The sequence below is a fragment of the Hordeum vulgare genome, chromosome 5H (assembly GCF_904849725.1).
Source record: "Hordeum vulgare subsp. vulgare chromosome 5H, MorexV3_pseudomolecules_assembly, whole genome shotgun sequence".
NCBI classification, from domain to species: domain Eukaryota; kingdom Viridiplantae; phylum Streptophyta; class Magnoliopsida; order Poales; family Poaceae; genus Hordeum; species Hordeum vulgare.
The window spans coordinates 212,363,581-212,377,219 of NC_058522.1; positions in this window are offsets into that span (position 1 = coordinate 212,363,581).

The following is a 13,639-nucleotide window of genomic DNA, read 5'->3' on the forward strand; positions in this document are numbered from 1 at the left end:
AATCAAGATGTTGGCAAAGGATCGTAGAAGTTGACGAAGGCTCTGTGGGCGCTTCCCCTACCTAGCGCTCCGAAGATGTTGGTGTACGATGATCTATGGGACCAGCGAGGTCCCTTTTGCAGGTTGAGAAGTTGCAAGACGCATGCAAAAAGAGCATCACCAACCTCGTGCATGCTGAGCATTTGTATACAAGTTCGGGTCACTCGGGAGCGTAAAACCCTACATCCTGTTTTTGTGGATTATTTGTTTCCATGTACAGGAGTGCGACAACCGGGCAAGGATGCATAAGGAGTGCAGCTATGTGTGCAAATAGACAAGGTGTAGACCTTTGTAAATTTAGCCATGGAGCTCCTTTTATAGGACAAGGGGTCACCACAGTGGCTAAAATGGTCTTTACATGGGTTAAATAGTGGATCCTATAGCTGCCAAGACTACTCACACGAGCTGCATTGGTAAATACCTATCCCTGATGGATTAGGACAAGCACATTAAATCTGCCGCAAGGTGTAACGTTGGCAATGTCTTCCGAGCTACCTATTATTTTCATGCCGCACTATGGGGCTGGTGTAATTGAAGCTGGTGTAAGTCTCTAGGGCTGCTAGAGGCCTATGACAAGGCTCACCTAAGTGCGTGCCCGCTTTACACCTTGTTGATGTTGACACCTAGGCTGGTGGGGTGGAGTGGTGGAGTGTTAGTTGATCCATGTCTGGCATGGTGGCTGTCGGGTCTTCTTCACCGGCAAGGCGGTTTGCGATGGTTTTTCCTTGATGCTTGGCATTGTGTTGATTGTAATTTCGTACAACAAGGCTTACCGAGCAGGAGGCTGTTGTCCTCTATGCACAAGTCAGGATACTATTAGACATGTTCTTTAGTACACCAACAATATCCCTAACGATTAGGCTGGATGGTCATAAGAGGCATAGATTTACCCATGTTCGAGCCTTGCTATCGAGGAAATACCATACTCCTGGTCTATAAATGTTTATGATTAGGCTATGTACAACGTGCATGTGGATAATAAGGGATTGTGCATGTACTATCCACGAACTTTGTAGCTATCCCCCTGCTAATAAAACATACCTAGGGTTACAAATCCTAGTTGGTTTTGGCAATAGATATATAGTCCTCCATGGCTCTGGTATCTTCGTCTTGTACGTCAAGTCCTCCATAGGTTGTCATATAATGCGCGACGAGCCGATCAATGTGGCGCATTATGGAACATACCTAGCGGTCCTCACCTTGAACCACCCAATCAAAATGACGTGCCAACCAGTCCTTACACACCCTTTACCCCTAGGTCTCCGTATATTCTCACACCCACACATACCAACACACACACTATTTCTGCTTCTGCCTTGCATACACACACTCACCATCTCTCGTTGAGATATCCTACTCCTCTCTCTCACACACACACTCTCGTGTCCTCATGCTCTCTCTCTATCATCGCACCCCTTCTATCCGCACCTCTCTCAAAGATGTACACGTACCTTCTTCTGGCCCTCAAAATATGTCAACTACACATTCACTCATGTTACATCTGATCATGTGCTCCCAACGATCTAAAAAACCTAAGTCCACTTCCCCTCCGCATACATGATTTAATTTGAATTAAAAATACACAAAGTGTAATCGAAATTTTATTTAAGACTGTGGGGTGATTCCCTAAAGTAGCCGGTCAAAAAAAACATACATATATACAATACTATAAAGTTTTATATGGAAGTTAATTCAATGGTGCATCTAATGACATTTATTCCATATTGTGGATGTAAATATTTTTATCCTATATATTAGTCATACTAAAGAGAAATGAAGGTCTCCTTACTCTCCATCGGTGCCCTCTCTCTTTACAACCATTTCACGTGCACACACAAAGTACCTCGAGGCCCTTTAAAAGTACATACGTGACACATTCACGCATGTTCCACTATTCTCTCCGAGATAAATAAACTGACCATAATTGAAGCTAAAGCATGATACGGTTAGTGGACTTTGGAATACGCTCATTACGGTCACTATATACATTTTGTGGTTATTATAATGTCAATCGCTCACTTTAGAGCTTCGTATTTTGTTGTCACAAGAACGGTTGACCATTCAAACAGTCCACATGGTGCAACTAGTGTTTCCATCATTAGTCCACATTATCTCCCTACCATAGGGTGCACCTATCAGCGGGTATAAGAAAGAAAAAAGGAAAATAATTAAATGCTAGGTGTGGATTCAAATTCAAGATTTCAGGTTCGCGGCCCGCGCATGCACCACAGTGGATAGTGCCAACTTGTGATGTTATGCTGAGTCGATTTATTTAATACACAAGAGCTAATGTGGTGATTATATAGACAACACACATAAACACATGCAACACTCACAGGTACACATGAACACAGACAACACACGCACGTGCTTGCAACTCGTAGAAGTGCACATGCGCACACGCAACACACACAATGCATGCACATAGCACACGATGCAACACATACACACACTCTCAAGTGCTAAACCTACACGTGCACGATGAGGACATCAATACCATTGTTACACCCGCAATCCTTGCTTCTATACAAAGTGGACAAATTACTAGATCTTGCGCATGCCAATTAAATCACCACGTACTTTCATTTCTCGATAACAATTATAATGTCCATGAGAATATAATTCTTACTAGAGGGATATATTTGTGTTCATCAATAATGAAGGGATGAACCCTTGAGGGGATCAAGCATGGATGTGAAGGCGTACACGAAGGGAATAAGAATGGTGTTTCTACTGCAGATTTGAGCACTTTGAAGCCTCCTTGATGACATAAAAGGACATGGACGAAATATATAAGATGTCCTTTCATAAATTTCGTCCGTAACTTATTATAGGTACTGCACCACCTTATTTTTTGCCCTTCCCATGTAATTAAAAATACAACTTCCTAGGCAGGTTAGAGAGTACATAATTTGGGAAATGACCCACAGGGTGTTTATGTCCCACCATGCTAATGGTGGACGAAATCACCACCCTCCATCCTTTAAATATTGCCCTTCAGGAACCATTTAGACTTGGGTTTTGTTTAGATTAATATTTCGCCATATATGCATCCTTCGTTTGTGTTCTACGATTAGACCAAGATGTCACATAACCCCACTTTCGATAATAAAGTTTTCCTCTGATATTCCCAATACCGAGACTGTAATTTTAGTTTCTTGCTTGTTGTTCATTTGTGTGCAGGAAATAGACCCTCGTGGTTAGGTTGATCGTGGTCTGACGTGGTCAGTAATCTTTTGGAGTTGGTTTAGTGATTGCTAAGGTGCGACGTCCTCACACGTTCATAGTCACATCGTCAAGTCTACTCCACCAAAAATGATAGTCACATCTCATCGAAAGATGGAACACCTTTGCCTGCATAAAGTGGTATTTGATTTTTAGGTTGCTCGGCTAGGTTTTACCAGTTTTTAAAAGATTCGATCGCATATGTACTTCATACCTACATTCCATGAAAAACCCACAAAACAAATTAGGGTTAGATCATCATATCTGAACCAGTTTGAGACTTTTGCGGGTTTATGTTTGGTGTTTTGCTTTGTTGAATTTGCAACTGCATCGTCGTGTTAAATTGCTGGTCTTAGTGTCTAGTCCTATAGAGTTTCGAGTTCTTTTCACAACTTGTCATGCCACTTCCATATCACAGGACCACACTATCATCACCGTCGCTGTAATATACAACCACTGCATATCTACCGCCAATCCGAGTCCATATACACCATGACATATCCACCGCAATCACGCCAATCCGAGTCCACTTCCATCACAGATTCACCTCTAGTCCTTGTTCACCGTCCTTACATATATCCGCCACTAGTCCGAGTTTCCACTAGATTTACCTCCGTCACCAATCCTAGTCTGAGTCCAGTATTTTCTTCTCTATTATTGAATTCCATACCACGCCATGTTATGTGTCCTGGTCAAGTCGGACTCCCCAAATTCTGTGTTGCCCGCAGTAGAGAAATAGGTCTAATTTTAAAAACTAAGTCTAAAAAATTCTGGCTAGGAAGTTTTTAGACCACTTAGAGTATTTTCTTGGAAAAAGTTCTTGTTGAGCAAAAAAGAAAATACAAATAGTGAAAAGTTTTAAAAAAGTGAAAAATATAGAAGAAGATAAAAAGAGTTTCATAGTGTGCTTCTCCTTTGTTTATGTGTCGTGTTGTGATTTTTTTAGTGTTCTAGGCTCACGTCTTTAGTACAGTCTATCCTAGGACCAGCACGGTAATGTCATTGAGCATTTCTTTAGCTTTGCAACTGTGAACTGATTACCTCTGTCATTTTTGCTACCATGTTATAAGCCATCCCATCTCCACATACTACTACTTGGTGTGTTTGACATCACGTGGCAATCGCTTTATCCAATCTTTGGGTGTTTTGAGTACTACGGTTACCGATCACCGCCTACTGCTGGGTAAGAACTGGTAAGTGTTTGTTATTTGCTTGAAATATTTGTGACCCATGACAACCACCACAACTTCCTACTAGTTTGTTGGTTGATATTGTTGTGTGTTGATGTTGTTACTAAACATGACAAGATACAAAGTAGACGAGATATACTGGGAGAGCATGACGAACAAGGAGCTCCAAGATAAATTTCATCAAATGAGGGGTGAATATGTGCAGTACTTGGTGAGCAACCTTGGAGAGACCATGGAGAAGATAGATGGTTTGGAGAAGAAGTTCGACACCAAGATAGACACAAAGTTTAATGAGGTGCTTGCACGTTGGCCACCACCAACTGCAGCTATCGTACCTCGACAACAACAACAATAACAACTTCACTCGAATATCTCGGGACGAGCACAACATTTTCCTATCGAGCAAAACCAAATTCCAGGGTCGTTGCTAGTGCTTCTACTATTGCATCTTTTTTGACTGCTGCTACTACTGTCATTGAGTAGAATGAGGACTATGATGGTGATTATAACGATGAGGGAGAGGTTGCTCCAAATTAGAGCTAGGGTAACCAACAACACACGCACCAGGTCATCCACATGGATATAATCGCAACGGTATGGCTGCACCACCCCCCCAAGCACTGGATCATGACCATATCCCTAAACTAAAATTTAATATTCCACCATTTGAGGGTAGATACATTCCTGATTTACATCTTACTTGGGACTTAGAAACAAAACAACCTGATAGATGCTTACCAGCTCCCGAGGATAGAAGTATTGTTGTTGTTGTTTGTGCTTTCACTAGTTTTGCTTGTGTTTGGTGGTTTGAACATTGTAGAATACATCTTGATAATATCCCAAATACTTGGGACGCTTCGAAAATTTCTATGCGTAATCGTTAGGTTCCACCATTTTATCAACGTGAATTACTTCAAAATTTTGTAGCGTTTGACATAAGGAAGCATTATGTAGAAAAATGTTAGCTGGACTTACAAACTGGCATGATTAGATGTGTTATTGTTGACAACTATGAAGTATATTTGGGTGTTCTATGAGTGGATTAAATATATAAGCAGTATCACACTATCCTTCATTTATTCCATCTTGCTTGCAAAGTTGAACATGAAGTGGAGGATGATGACCCACAAGTATAGGGGATCAATCGTAGTCCTTTCGATATGTAAGAGTGTCGAACCCAACGAGGAGCAGAAGGATCTGAAAAGTGGTTTTCAGCAAGGTAAAATCTGCAGGCACTGAAATTGTGGGTAACAAGTGATTGTGTGGTGAGAAGATTCGTAGCAAGCAACAAGTAACAAAAGTAGCAACGTTGCCACAAAGTGGCCCAATCCCTTTTATAGCAAGGGACAAGCGTGGACAAAGTCCTATAGGAGGAAAAACGCTCCCTAGGACACACGGGAATTTCTGTCATGCTAGTTTGATCATGTTCATATGATTCGCGTTCGTTACTTTGATAGTTTGATATGTGGGTGGACCGGCGCTTGGATACTGCCCTTACTTGGACAAGCATCCCACTTATGATTAACCCCTCTCGCAAGCATCCAAAACTACCAAAGAAGTATTTAGACAAAGTATAACCATAGCATTAAACTAGTGGATCCAAATCAGCCCCTTACGAAGCAACATATAAACTAGGGTTTAAGCTTCTGTCACTCTAGCAACCCATCATCTACTTACTACTTCCCAATGCCTTCCTCTAGGACCAAATAATGGTGAAGTGTTATGTAGTCGACATTCACATAACACCACTAGAGGAAAAACAACATACAACATATCAAATTACTGAACGAATACTAAATTCACATGACTACTATTAGCATGACCTATCCCATGTCCTCCGGAACAAAAGTAAGTACTCACAAATCATAATCATATTCATGACCAGAGAGGTAATGAGTAGCATCAAGGATCGGAACATAAACTCTTCCACCAAGTAATCCAACTAGCATCAACTACGAAGAGTAATCAACACTACTAGCAACCTTACAAGTACCAATCGGAGTCGCGAGACGGAGATTAGTTATAAGTGATGAACTAGGGTTTGGAGATGAGATGGTGCTGATGAAGATGTTGATGGTGATGAGTCCCCTCCGATGAGAGGAGTGTTGGTGATGACGATGGCGACGATTTCCCGCTCTGGAGCTCTAGATTGGTTCTGCTCAAGTTACGCCTCGTGGCGGCGGCGAATCCACGAAAAAGCTACTCCTTGATTTTTTCCTGGACGAAACCCTTCATATAGAAGAAGAGGGGGGCCAGCGGGCCAGCAGGCTGCCCACAAGACCTCATGGCACTGCCTGGGGGGCGGGGGCCGCGCCGTGCAGGCTTGTGGCCACCTACATGCGCCCCTCTGGCGCTTCTTCGGCCCAGTATTTTTTATACATACGGAAAAAAATCCTTGTCGATTTTTACGACGTTTGGAGTTGCGCAGAATAGGTATCTGAACTTTGCTCCACTTTCAGGCCAGAATTCCAATTGCTGGCATTCTCCCTCTTCATGTAAACCTTGCAAAATAAGAGAGAAAAGGCATAAGTATTGTACCGTGAAGTGAAATGACAGCCCAAGAAGCGAGAAATAACAACATGGAAACATGATGCAAAATGGACGTATCAGAGGATCAACATGCATTGGCGAGAACTATTTTTTATGCAGGTTGATCTTCATTATGGACACTATCTACTTCCACCTCCAACTCCAACAGAGATACAAGAAAATGGGCACTTCCACCACCCTCTGCCAAGGATACACCGTCAGAGCTTGCACAGAGCTCTTCTTCATCCATTGCGTCAACATGAGCTTCTCGGCAAAGGTTATATACGTGAATCCCTTAGTCCTTGTATTGTTCATATTATTCTCGTGCCGTAAAAGGATCGTACATCATGTATGTGTATTGGTTGTAGAGGCATTAATAATCTTACCATTCATTATTGTCATCCAATTTCTAGGCTAGATGATATGGTTGATGAATTGAGTGTTTACTATGTTCTCCAAAGTTGATTTGCATAATGGATACTATTGGGGATATTCCGCACCATTATAACCCAACTCAAAAATGCCTGAAGGTACTGTGGGCCAGATCAGGTCTTGGTTAAGAAAATGCATAAAAGCTCGCCCGTTGGTCGGCTCAAGATAAGATCCTTGGGAGCCGACACGTAGAAGAGTCCCAAATAAGGAATCCCCTGATTAGAGAGTTTGGATGAGTAGGAGATAGATTCGAATACGGGTTGACAAGTACGACCCCGACTCCTATATAATCCCCGGGGCTCGACCTATGTGCTATAGTAACTTAGTAGGTGATTAGGGATTCTCTGATCCCAAAAAGTCCCACCTCTAAGAATGAGCTTTGGGCCCTCATTTATAGGTAAAGGGGTCACCAACAGTATGCTCACGGGGTGTATAGTGAATAGTGTTCACCGCTCTTCTTCTTCGGTGGTCTCAAGGGCAGTAAATACCTTATCTGACCCTTGACATGCAGCAAGGTGGTCGCAACACGTACCCTGGTGAATCGACACATGGGTCTTGTGCTGGCACATGAGGGATGTGCTCGAACGGTCGGATTGTGGTAGAAACGGGGGAGGACACCTGGCGAGCGAAAGGGGCTCGCTGGCCTGGAGTCTTTGTCGGACGACTTGGTCACCTTCCCGGCAAGGAGTACTAGTCAGGGGCTTGAATACCTTCCCTGCAAGTAGGTTTGTTGGGGGCCTCGCCAGTTTCTGCGAGTCTTCCCAGCAAGGGAGGCTTGCCGGGGTCTCGCTATTCTTCGGGAGTCTTCCCGGTGAAGTGGGCTTGTCGGGGCCTTGGGAATCTTCCCGGCAAGGAGGGCTTGCCGGGGCCTTGCATCTTGAGCCCTTGTACTCCACGCCCCTCGAGAGAGGGAAAAGCATGGCCTTGGTGGGTCTGGGATTGCCTTCCTGCTAGTCTTCCCAGTGCAGTGCTGTCAGGGGCGTCGCCGATGCCCATGCACAAATCTGTTGGCCGAGAATATCCAGACCCCAGACGGAGAATGGCCATGAGAGAGGGATCGTCTAGAGAGCTTGAGCTGGCTGATGAAGCTTGCTTGAATGAAACTGGCATGCTTCACACTTGGTTACTAGTGTAGTCACATCCTGGAGGGCTGTGGGCCAGAAGAAGCCTTGCTGGATTGCCTTGCCGACACGGCTCTTGACCCTATGTGGGAGCCACATATCCCCCCATGTATCTCAGCCAACAGCTACATCCCTTCCTCTTGGGGAATGCACTCATATTTCACACTGTTCACTCGCCTTCTGTATAGGGCATTATCCATGAATTGGTACATGCTGGAATGACCGGTTACTCTTTCCACTTCTTCCTGTCCTTCGGGCAGGTCCCAAGTCTGGAGGTACTGGACTATGTGATGCGCCCATGCCGGAGCATGAGGTTAGATGGCAAGGACTAAAGGCATCTCCTCTTTCGAGATGATGTCTTTCCCGACAGGCTCTGTATGTCCCCCGGTAGCTTCCTTTCTGGCAAGGTCCTTACTGGGGTCCCTTGGCAGGTCCGCCGGAAAGTACTTGCTATAGTTTAACCTTCGCATCTTTTCCGGCTTAGTGGGTGGTGATACGGAAGGTTGAGTTAGTCGTAGCACGAAAGTTCCCGGTTCCACACGTAACTTAAGGGTTGCGCACTTCGACAGGTCGTCAACGATGGTGTTTTCGGCACGGGGGAGTTGCTCCGCCTATAGACCATCGAAGTGCTCTTCCAACTTCCTCACTTCCTCGACGCAAGCTTCCATTAACGGGCTCTGGTAGTCCTTGTTGACCTGCCGGACTACTAGTTGAGAGTCTCCTCCGACGCGATGCTGAGGCCAGGAAGCATCCCTTCATACTCAGCGGTGTTGTTGGTGGACTTCTCCAGGGGAAAGTACATCTGGATTACGTACTTGAGGTGTTCTCCATTAGGTGCAACTAGTAGCCAGCTGGCTATAGCACCTTGCAGGGAGAATGCTCCATCAAAGTACATAATCCATTCTTGGTTGGATTCCTTTCCCGGGATGGTTGATTCTGGTATTTCCTCGTCTGGCGTCGGCGTCCATTCGGCAATGAACTCTTCCAAGGCCCTGGTTTGGATGGTTGACGTGCTTTCGAATTTGAGCCCAAAACTGGACAATTCCAAAGCCCACTCCATGATTCTGCCAGTTGCATCGGGGTTCCGCAAAACCCTTTGCAGCGGAAAGCGGGTGACGACAATGATCTCGTGCGCTTGGAAGTAGTGGAGCAGCTTCCTTGAGGCCATGAGAAGACCGAAAAGCAGTTTTTGCATCCCCGGAGTATCTCGATCTGGCCCCCTACAGGAGGGAACTGACGAAATAGAACGGGCGCTCCACCATCTTCTTCTTTTGACTAGCTCGCCTTAGCTGGAGTACCTTCGTCGTCTTCCCTCCGCGCCAGGTGGCGCTAACCACCTGGTTGGTTGCCGCTAGTTACAGGAGAAGTGGTTCTTGTGGTTTGGGCGCTACCAGGATTGGCGCAGAGGAAAGGTATCACTTCAGGTCTTGTAGCGTTGTTTCCGCCTTAGCGGTCCACTCCATTTGTCCCGCTTGCTTGAAGATTTTGAACAAAGGCAGGGCGCGTTCGGCGGACATGGAGATGAACCTGCTCAGAGCGGCTACACAGCCGGCAAGGCATCGCACATCCTTGACGCGCTTCGGTGCCTTGGTTTGCTCAATGTCCTTGATCTTGTTGAGGTTAGCTTCGATCCCGCGTTGAGACACGAAGAACCTGAGAAGCTTGCCGGATGGAACACCGAAGATGCACTTTTCAGGGTTGAGCTTGAGGTTAATCTTGCGCAGGTTGGCAAATGTCTCCTCCAGATCTTGCACGAGCATTGACCTCTGTTTGCTTTTGACCACTATATCATCCATGTAGGCTTCCAGGTTCCTCCGGAGTTGGGGCTCAAAACCAATCTGGATCACTTTTGAAAAGGTGGAGCCGGCATTCTTCAGCTCGAAGGACATGCGTACAAAGCAGTACGTGCCATAGGGGGTGATGAAAGCGGTTTTCTCTTCATCATCCTCGGCCCTGTAAATCTGGTGATACCCTCAATAGGCATCGAGGAAGGACAAGAAGTCAGAGCCAACAGTGGAGTCGACCATCTGATCGATGTGCGGCAAGGGAAAAGGGTCTTTTGGGCAAGCTTTATTGACATCGATGAAATCGATACAGAGCCGCCACTTCTCGTTTGCCTTGCGCACTACAACCATATTGGCCAACTAGGTGGGATGGATGACTCCCCTGACGAGTCCTGCTGCTTCTAACTTCTTGATTTCCTGGACGATGAACTCCTGCTGCAACAAGGCTTGCTTCCTCACTTTCTTCTTGACCGGCCACACGTGGGGGCAGACAGCGAGGTGGTTCTCAGTCACCTTCTTGGGAACACTGGGGATATCTGATGGTTTCCATGCAAAAACATCGAAATTCGCCCGCAGGAAGGCAATGAGTGCGCTTTCCTATTTTCTATCAAGGGCGGAACTTATGGTGGAAATTCCACCCGTGCCGTCCTCTCGGGCGGGTACCTTCTTGGACTCTAGTGGGGGAGCCTTGGACTTCTTGTTCTGGGCAGTAGAGCTTTCCGGTGCGTCTTCAGCGGCAACAAGGTACTACGGAGAAACGTGCTTGCCGGGATCAACGCGGGAAGCCCTCTTGCCGTGATTCTTCTCCCCGAGGGACAGTGCCTTGGCGACAGGCGCTGCCACTGCCTCCCGGTAGAGGCAGTTGGTGCACACGAGCGCGTCCTTCTTGTCGGCGTTAAATACGATGACGTCGACCGAGCCGGGCATCTTTAGGGTGTTGTAGGCGTAGTGGGAAGCCGCCATGAACTTAGCCAGTGCAGGGCGCCCAAGGATCCCGTTGTATGTGAATGGATTGTCAGCAACGTCGAAGACGATCTTCTTCGGTCGATTGTTCTGGTCACTGCCGAAAGTCACTAGAAGCGTGATCTTCCCCTTGGTTGAATCTTCCCTGGGTTGATCCCTTGGAACGCTCCTGTTTCCACGAGATATTCATCGGGGGTCTGTAACCACCGGATAACGTCGGGGGAGATGAGGTTTAGACCTGACCCGCCATCTACCAACATCTTCGTCACCTTGAGGTTGCGTATCATTGGGGAGACCAACAACGGCAAACATCTGACCGCTGTAACAGGGTCTCGGTGATCCTCTGAATCGAAGATGATTGGTTTGTGTGACCACTTCAAGGGCCTATGAGTGCCGATGGAGGGATCCGCCGCACTCACTTCACGCGCCCACTTTTTCAGTTTGCGGTGGGAAGAGTGAAGCGATGCCCCTCCATCGAGGCACATCACGTTTGTGGCCATCTGGAACTCATGGTTACTGGAGTTGTCGTCTGGGCAGTCTTTATCCTCATCTTCCTCCTTCCTTTCCCTCGCTGGCGCGGGTTTCGCCTTCTTGTTCTTGAAGTTGTCAGGGGGGCTTTGGCCGCCCTTTTTCCTTCCCGATCCTTAGCCACCATCTCGGGCCTTTTCTTTGTCGCGTCTCTGGTACACCGCCCTCTCCTTCTCGGAAAGTAGTTCGACTTGCCGGCAGTGTTGGAGGTCGTGACCCTTGGTGCGATGGATCTTGCAGTACTCGTCCTCGGAGCCCTCTGGCTTGTCGGCAGCTGCCATGGCTTTGCAAGAGACGCATCAATCAACATCTTTGCTGGAAGCCTTGGACTTCACTTTCTTGGAGGCGTTGCCGTTGCCAGATGTTTCGAGGGCGAACACGTCTTTCCATTTTCGTTTCTTGTTGTGTTGTTTCCCCCTCTTCGTGGGGGCGCCGACGTCTTCATCTTCGGAGTTGGCCTCTGTACCGGCGTCTTCGTCGTGTAGCTTTCTCCCTTCTTCCGCTCGAGCACACTTGTCCGCCAGGGTGGAAATCTCAGCGACACCTTGGACCTTGTTCATCGCAAGCTCCTCGCGCATCTTCCTGGTCCGCATGTTGTGTTGGAACGCGCTGATGACTGAGGTTGGGTGAACGTCCGGGATGTTGTGTTGTATGCGGCTGAATATCTGGATGTACTTGCGCAGAGTCCCACCCTCCATTTGGGGGATGATGTGCAAGTCGCTCTCCTGGCTAGGGGCCATATGTCCGCCCATGAAGGCGCCAACGAATTCCTGACACAACTCCTTCTAGGAGGAAGTGGATTTCTTGGGTAGGTGCATCACCAACGACCTGACGTTGTTCTTGAGCACCAACAGGAAGTAGTTGGCCAATATGTTATCGTCCCGACCACGAGCAGCATGCACCGCGATGGTGTATAAACCAAGGAATTCGGACGAGTGGGTCTTCCCATCGCCCTTCTCCGGGATTTCCTGTTTGAAGGTACCGGAGCTGGGCCACCGGACATGCCGTAACTCACGCGTGAATGCTGGGCAGCCCACCTCGTAAGGTACGTTGCCAGGATACACCGACGTGGGAGTGTCCGCAACGGCTCCTGCTCGTCTGTCTGACTGATAGCGCGTCTCTCTCCGTAGCTCGATGAGAGTTCGCGCGTCTTCCTCGCGTTGCTCGTGAAGGACATCATGTTGATCGCGGTGGGTACGCGGCTCGGAAGACCCGGTCGAATCATCGGAGACGATAACCCTTTGTCGCCGCCGTGGGGGAGAGTGCGCCATGGCGGTGGCACCTCCGGTCTTCTCGGTGCGGTCGTGGGCGCGTTTGCTGGAGGGTCGTTTCGATGTTCCGCCTGCTGGGGCCCGTCCCCATTGGCGAGGGCGACGAGACTGTGGATGGTAGCCCTCCACTCCTCGAGCATGTCTGCTGTCGGCAAGAAGTCCAAGAGTAGTTGAGCTCGCTTCAGCGCTTCAACCGGCGTGGGCGGCGGTGATATGTGCGATGACCACGAGGGGCTGTTACTACTAACTACATTAAAAGGAGCACCCCCTTGGTCCCGCGGTTTCCCGCCGCCCTGGCTGGTCGCGGAGTGTGCGTGTCGGCCCTGTGAATCTTGGGAGCGGGGTCCTGGAGTCGTTCGCGGGGGCGGCGACCCGCCGCCGCGCCGGCATGGTCCGTTGTGTGCACCCTGGGAAGGCCGTGGCGGGTCCATCTGTGTCGTTTTCTCCAAGGATGTTCTTACTTCGAGGTAGCGGCGCCACCCCTCTACTGTGCAGCTGCATCTTTCGATGTCGCGATGGGTGGATGGTCCCCGTGGTCAGGGACGATACCACTCGCC